Here is a 7,014-nt window from a genome sequence, read left to right as displayed (position 1 = left end):
ATGAGAAAAACAAAGCGTAAATGTAAATAATAATCAACGGTTAAATTTTGATCTATGATTTATATGATTATAGTGGTGAATTTCGAAGTTAAGTTCTTCACGAAAGTTGTCAAGCTTGTTATTACGAGCATTTATATATTTTTTTCTATATTTTTTATACTTCTACATTAATTAAAAAACTATTAAAGACTTTACTTAAATAACAGCCGTAAGATAAATGAGATTAAATTTGTACCGTTGGATTCTATTTCACTTATATTATTAAAAACAATTAGACAAAAAAACCCCTTATATTTTCCAAATTTTTCCATCTGAGTCCTAAATTCTAATCAAAACAAAAGCCAGCCCACTGCCCAGCTCTAAATTCTAATCCCTTTCTCTCTCGGACTCTCCCCACTCTTGTAAGCCGTAACCCTCTCTCCCGACCCGCCGTGGTGCCGTCTGTTCTTCCTAGCCACAATCTCCCGCCGTCTGCTCTTCCAAAAAACTCTGATCTGACAGCCACGATCTTCTCGTCCTCCATTTGTACGACCTCTTCCTCTTTATTTCTCTACATAAGTATTTCTCCCTCTTCAAACTTTCTCTACACTTATAGTTCCTATTTCTGACCACGATCGACACATCGTTTCTTGCGTTGGATTCATCTCTTCCTCTTGTTGATCTGTTCAATTTTACATTGTCCAGAAACGCATTCATCTGAGCGAGTCGAATTCCCAAAGTCTGTCATTTTCTGGCGATTTATGTGACGGCGCAGGTAAGAAATTCGTTGTCATCATCTATTGTTGTTTTTCTATGAATCGGGTTTAGACACCCAATTTTTCCCTCGCTTTGAACACCCAATTTTGATATGCGTTCATATTGTTCGATTACACTTGGTACAATTTTGATTGTTTTGTTTTCAACTGTGCATTAAACATTTAAACCCTAAACCCTAAAACTCGGATAATTTGATGTGAAACTAAATTCAATATTTCAATGAAATCTGGTGTGTGTGTGTGTGTGTGTGTGTGTGAGAATGTTAAGTACATTCAAAGCAGTGTTTGTTAGATTTCGGTGCTACATTATTTGAATTGCTTGTGAATTGGTTGGATGATGATTTGGGCATGTAATGCCAAGGAATTTCATTACATTCCTGGATGTTCTTTTATGTTTCATCTATTCTTCACTTTTGTTATAAAAAAAAGAAGATCAAAAAGGGAAATTGCGTGACAGTTTTTTCAAGCTGTTTTTGATTCATGGAAATGAAAAAAATGTAACTAAAACCAATGGCTGCTTTGGAAAGTGCCAAAGGAGCAGCTGCACAGAGCACCATCTCCTGGAGTCCTCATTTTTAATAACTGAAAGCAGTGGCTACCCTACTTTGGAGAGTGCCAAAGGAGTCTAGCTGCACAGAGCACCATCTCCAGGAGCCCTCATTTTTAATTATAGGGTAAATTACATAGTAGCCCCTCAGGTTTAAGCTCTATTGCAATCTCATACAACATCTTTAAAACATTTCACTTTCATACCTCAAGTACTATTTTATTTTAATTTCATACAACCGTTAGATTTTTCATCCATGGATCTGTTAAATGCTGACGTGACTGCCACATATATGACATGTGGCTGCCAAATGTCTGCCACGTGGCAAATAAAATAATTTTTTATTTTTTTTTAAAAACCTGAAATTGAAAGAAAAAAAAAAAAAAAAAAAAAAAGGTCCGAACCCAGAAGAAGAAGAAAGAGAAAGAGAAGAAGAAGAAGAAAGAGGAGGGAGGAGAAAGAAGAAGAAGAAGAAAAAAAAAAAAAAAAAAGAAAGGGGTCCGAACCCAGAAGAAGGAGGAAGAAGAAGAAAGAGGAGGAGGAGGAGGAGGAGGAGGAGGAAGAAGAAGAAAAAAAAAAAAAAAGGACCGAACCCAGAAAAAGGAGGAAGAAGAAGAAGAGAAGAAGAAAGAGGAGGAGGGAGAAGAAGAAGAAAAAGAAGAAGAAAAAAAAAATAAGGTCCGAACCCAAAAGAAGAAGAAAAAGAAAGAGAAGAAGAAGAAGAAAGAGAAAAAAAAAAAAAAAAAGGACCGAACCTAGAAGAAGAAGAAGAAAGAGAAGAAGAAGAAAGAGAAGAAGAAAAAAAGAAGAAGAAGGAGGAGGAGGAGGGAGAAGAAGAAGAAGAAGAAGAAGAAGAAAAAAAAAAAAAAAAGGTCCGAACCCAGAAGAAGAAGAAAGAGAGAGAAGAAGAAGAAGAAAGAGAAAAAAAAAAGTGACAAATATGTTTTTTTTTTTTTTAAATTAAAAATTATTTTATTTGCCACGTGGCAGACATTTGGCAGCCACGTGGCAGACATTTAGCAGTCACGTGTCATATATGTGGCAGCCACGTCAGCATTTAATAGATCCATGGATGGAAAATCTAACGGTTGTATGAAATTGAAATAAAATAATACTTGAGGTATGAAAGTGAAATGTTTTAAAGATGTTGTATGAGATTGCAATAGAGCTCAAACCTGAGGGGCTACTATGTAATTTACCCTTAATTATATATATATCCTAATTAGTGCATACCCAAATTATTTTTTATTTTGAAAATTGTTGTATCTTTTTATCTACTTCCTTTTTTTCTTGATTAAAAAATTCATTTATGTGACATAACCTTTGTGTGAAAAAATATATTTAAGTTAGTAGTAGTTGGTGCCTTGAACGCTAGAACTGTTTCCATCCTCAAAATGGCTCCTATATATTGACAAGTATATTGTATACCAATTGAATTGCACTCAGTCTCACTGCACTGTGTACCATATCGAAAACTTGGTATTATCTTGTCTAATGCTGAATGCTTTATTGCTTGGTAATATCCATTGTTACTGATATTAATATCCTACCTGTTTAAAAAGCTATTAATTAATTTATACCCATTTTGTTTCAGAAGCAATGGACGCTAGAGATTCAGATTCAGTAAACGATGAGGAGTCCATTGTGCATGGCATCACACTCGCAATAAGGTGGGCATTGGGATCCCTTGCATATAGTCTCATCTAATCTCCTTATTGTTAGTGCCTATAGGCATGGCACATAGCAAGAGTAGTCTTCGTCGGTGGCCGACTGTACCATTCTTGCACAGCTAGAAGATTGATTTGTGTTTTGGTTCTAAATTCTAATCAAGCAATTGTGGGATTGAGTCCCACTGGGCGTGCAACCTTTTTTTCACTTAAAAAAAGTATTATGTTTTTTATTTAATTATTTATTGGTCTAAAATATATTTCCTTAACGGGTAACGGGTCGGGTCATATTACCCGTTAATATTATCGGGTCGATTTCGGGTCGGGTCATTTTACCCGTTTATTTTAACGGGTGTTAGACGACACGACCTATTAAGATATCGGGTATGATACGAAAACGACACGAACACGGGAAACACGACACGAATGCCAGGTCTAGTTGCTACAATGTAATTTACCATATATATATAGGGAATTGTTATTGGCACTCCAAAAATCTCATTTTGCACTCCAAACTTTCTATAATTAGAAAGAAAAATACACTTGTGAGGAGTGCAGAATGAGATTTTTGGAGTGTAAATAATAGTTCCCTATATATATATATATATATATATATATATATATATATATATATATATATATTTTTTAAGATGTACTAGTCTTAAATAGACGAATATAACATGTGATTCCCCATACTTATATGGAAATATATATTTACAATGTAATATTATCAAATATTTAAGAAGAATGATTCGAGTTTAAGTGCAAGAAGACGAATACACTTTTCTAACCAACTGATATAACTCACATATATGCAAGGACGAATGTAAAATTAAGTGCTCCACTCCTAAAAGCCTCATTTGCTTACAAGTCAATTCTAATTATCTCTAAGATCTTGTAGATGGCATCTCCTAATATAACTCACAAATTCTCACACTTTTGAGAGGTTGAGGATCTTGAAACCCTTCTATTGAAGGTGGGAGTATATGACCCCTGTTGTCATATTTCATGCATGGAGAAATTTTTAGTTGTGACAGGAATACAAGTGGTACACCACGTGTTTTAATATGAAATGTGGGAAATTTTATTTTTTAAGTTATTAATTTTTTAGCACACATATCTCACTATTTGTTTAGTGACACGTAATGTATCATCTCGTGTACCGGCCACACTAAATAATCTCTCTCATGCATGCATGCATGCTTCACTCACTCACTCATTAAATTAATATAAAACTAAAAAAGTAATATTTAATTATATAAGGATATATTTTCATGAAAATGTGTGAGAAATAATTTGATTGTGAACTCGTACGTTATCCATGAGATTCAAGTATTAAACTACTTCTCATTTATAAGTGAAGACTCTAAAATAAAATATTATTAGACCGTAATACTAAGTGACATTATTATTTTGAGTGTGAGGCTAAGTTTACCCCCTCCCTATTAGTGTAGATAATTTCGTTTGTTCAACAAAAAAAGAAGTTTATTGCGGAGCAAAAAATAATTCCAAAAATTCAGATGATGACACGCAGCAGTTGTCTAACAGTTCAACTTTCCTTAGATGCACACATAACAACTACTTCCATGTTCTCTAATGGGAGAAGGTAAACCAATCCTTCGACACCCATCTAGGTATGCTCTTCCATGCTCTATAGTGTGAGAGGGTAACTGACTCTCCGACACCCATATTGGTCTACTCTTTAACACGAGACGATAAACTAATTCTCCGACACTTTATCTGGTTCTACTCTTTAGTGCTAGAGATAAACTATTTCTTCGACACTCAAAGGGAAAGGATAAACTAATTCCTGACACCCATTTAGGTCAGCTCTCTTATGCAAGATGATAAATTGATTCCCCTACACCCATATGGGTCTGCTCTTCGGCGCGAGAGGATAAATTAATTCCCTGACACCTATCTAGGTTTGCTTTCTAGCGCAAGAGGATAAACTAATTTCTCGACACCCATCTGGAAATGTTCTTCATCACTTGAGGATAAATTAATTCCTTGACACCCATTTGGGTTTGCTCTCCAGAACGAGAGAATAAACTAATTCCCCTACACCCATTTGGTTTTGCTCTCCAATGCGAGATGGTAAACTAACTCCCTTACATCCTTTGGGGTATGCTCTCCCCCTGGGAGAGGTTAAACTGCCCATGAATTTCCACATGATTGAACACTTTTGCTGTGACCAGTTACATAAAATGCAGCGCATTCCTTAAATGGCTTGTGAATTTCCATACAACTAAACAATTTTGATGTGATTAGTTAGCGATTTTTGTGTCTCATAGATCTTGATCATGTTGTGATGTAGGCAAGGTTCTAAAAGACGTTAGGCGCTAATTGGGCGATGGGCTGGGGCTTAGCACCTGGCTAGGTAGATTTTAAGTAAATTTATTATATGTCTTTAGTACTGATGGATTAATAGTATGAGATGAAAGAACAAATGGTTATAAGTCCATAGCAGTTACTAAATATTTTCAAAATTTTTGAATTTATAGTGAATTTAAAAGAAAAGTAAAAGGGTTAAATAGGTGTTATAGTCTTATAGTCTTATAGTCTTATAGACTTGTAGTTGTGAGGGATACTAGGCCATATAAAAAGGGAACTGGGCACCACCACACTAATATTGAATATGTTAGGATGTTAGTTGTCAAAATTTAGTGGAAGCAATTTAATAAAAAATTAAACAAAAAAAATGGAGTGGTCACTGGTCACGTCTAGGTCTCCTTCTTCGAGAACCCACTACCATAACCCAAAACCAGAATGCAACCCAGTACAAGAACTCAGCTGCTCTCTAAAAAATATCTAAAACACCCTACTGCCTAGGCCACCCAGTTGTCCGCCTAGGTCACCTTTGCGCTCGCCTAATTCCTTTGCTAATTGTCCTCCTGACTATGGGTTAATGGCAGCGGCTGGCCACCGAGTACTGCTTAGGTAGCTACCTAGGCCAATTTTTAGAACACTGAATGCATGCCACATTGCTCAAAGAATCGAAGATTCAAAGACCAGCTAAACAACACATAATTAAAGGGTAGCAGCTCACGATAGGCTCAGAGCTCGACGCCCTAGGAAGCCAAGACTCACGACCATAGCGACTACGCGGTTTTGTTTGCTTCTCTAAAAGCAGCATGCTCGGCTACTAGTCCTATGACTAAAAGTTTCGCAAGACAAAGTGAAGTTACGAAGTTGGAGTAAGTGCATAAAGTACTTTATTAAATTTCTAATAAGATGATAAACTTTCAAGAAGGCCACCAAAATCTAACACAAGCTAAACAAAGCTGACTACTTATTAGCGGCTTGGATATATCTGGCTCTCGAGTAACCCTCAACCTTCAGCTTGGATATCTATCTAGCTCTCCATTAACCATTTCACACTCAACAATTTGCTCATCTAATACCTTATCTTTAGCAGCTTTAATCTTAGCAGCCCCATCATCAACTGCTCCATTTATAACAGTTGAGAAATCAAACTCGAGCAATTTCCTCCTTCTTAGCAGGCAACACAAACGTGGCAGCAGCAGAAGGAGCAGGCTTTAACACCCCTTTGGCAGCTGAATCAACTTTCCCAAGTGACAAACTTTCTTCCCCAGAAGTCGATCCAAACTTAGACAAAAAGATGCTTCACTCTATCTCCAAACCCAGACACTAGAAACAGCTCGATAATAAGCTTTCCAGAAGCAACAAAACTTCCACAGCAGAAAGGAAAGCCCTTGAATTTTTCTCAACTGAAGGTCCAACAAACAGGCTAACTTACCATAAATAGTTCCTAGTGCCAAGCCCAATAGGCTGAACTTTGCGGCTCACTCAGCATTGCGCCCTAGTGCGTCGCTCCCCTTAGCTTGAGCTGAGCTCTTGGCTCATGCCAGCCGACATGCTGCACCACTTTGACAGCTGCCTCATGGCAGAATAGCCTAATAAGAAAAAAGAAAAAATATTTCTTACCTTGGTGCGGCGTGGAGAACAAAACCAACGACGATGACCAACCTTTGCAAGAGCAAGCAAAGAAGAAAACTAGAGAACGAGTTTACAATATCTTCTA

At 36.6% G+C, this 7,014-nt stretch overlaps 1 long non-coding RNA gene across 1 annotated transcript; it reads left to right on the top strand.

Annotated features, from left to right (window-relative positions):
• Positions 1 to 340: 340 nt before the first annotated feature.
• On the top strand, positions 341 to 3,238 carry LOC126586999 (uncharacterized). Its single transcript, XR_007610956.1, has 2 exons — positions 341 to 754; positions 2,897 to 3,238. It is a non-coding gene; the product is annotated as an uncharacterized LOC126586999 (long non-coding RNA).
• Positions 3,239 to 7,014: the final 3,776 nt, after the last annotated feature.

The sequence above is a fragment of the Malus sylvestris genome, chromosome 10, assembly GCF_916048215.2.
Source record: "Malus sylvestris chromosome 10, drMalSylv7.2, whole genome shotgun sequence".
In the NCBI taxonomy this organism is placed as follows: Eukaryota; Viridiplantae; Streptophyta; class Magnoliopsida; order Rosales; family Rosaceae; genus Malus; species Malus sylvestris.
This window is presented reverse-complemented; position numbering and strand designations above follow the sequence as displayed.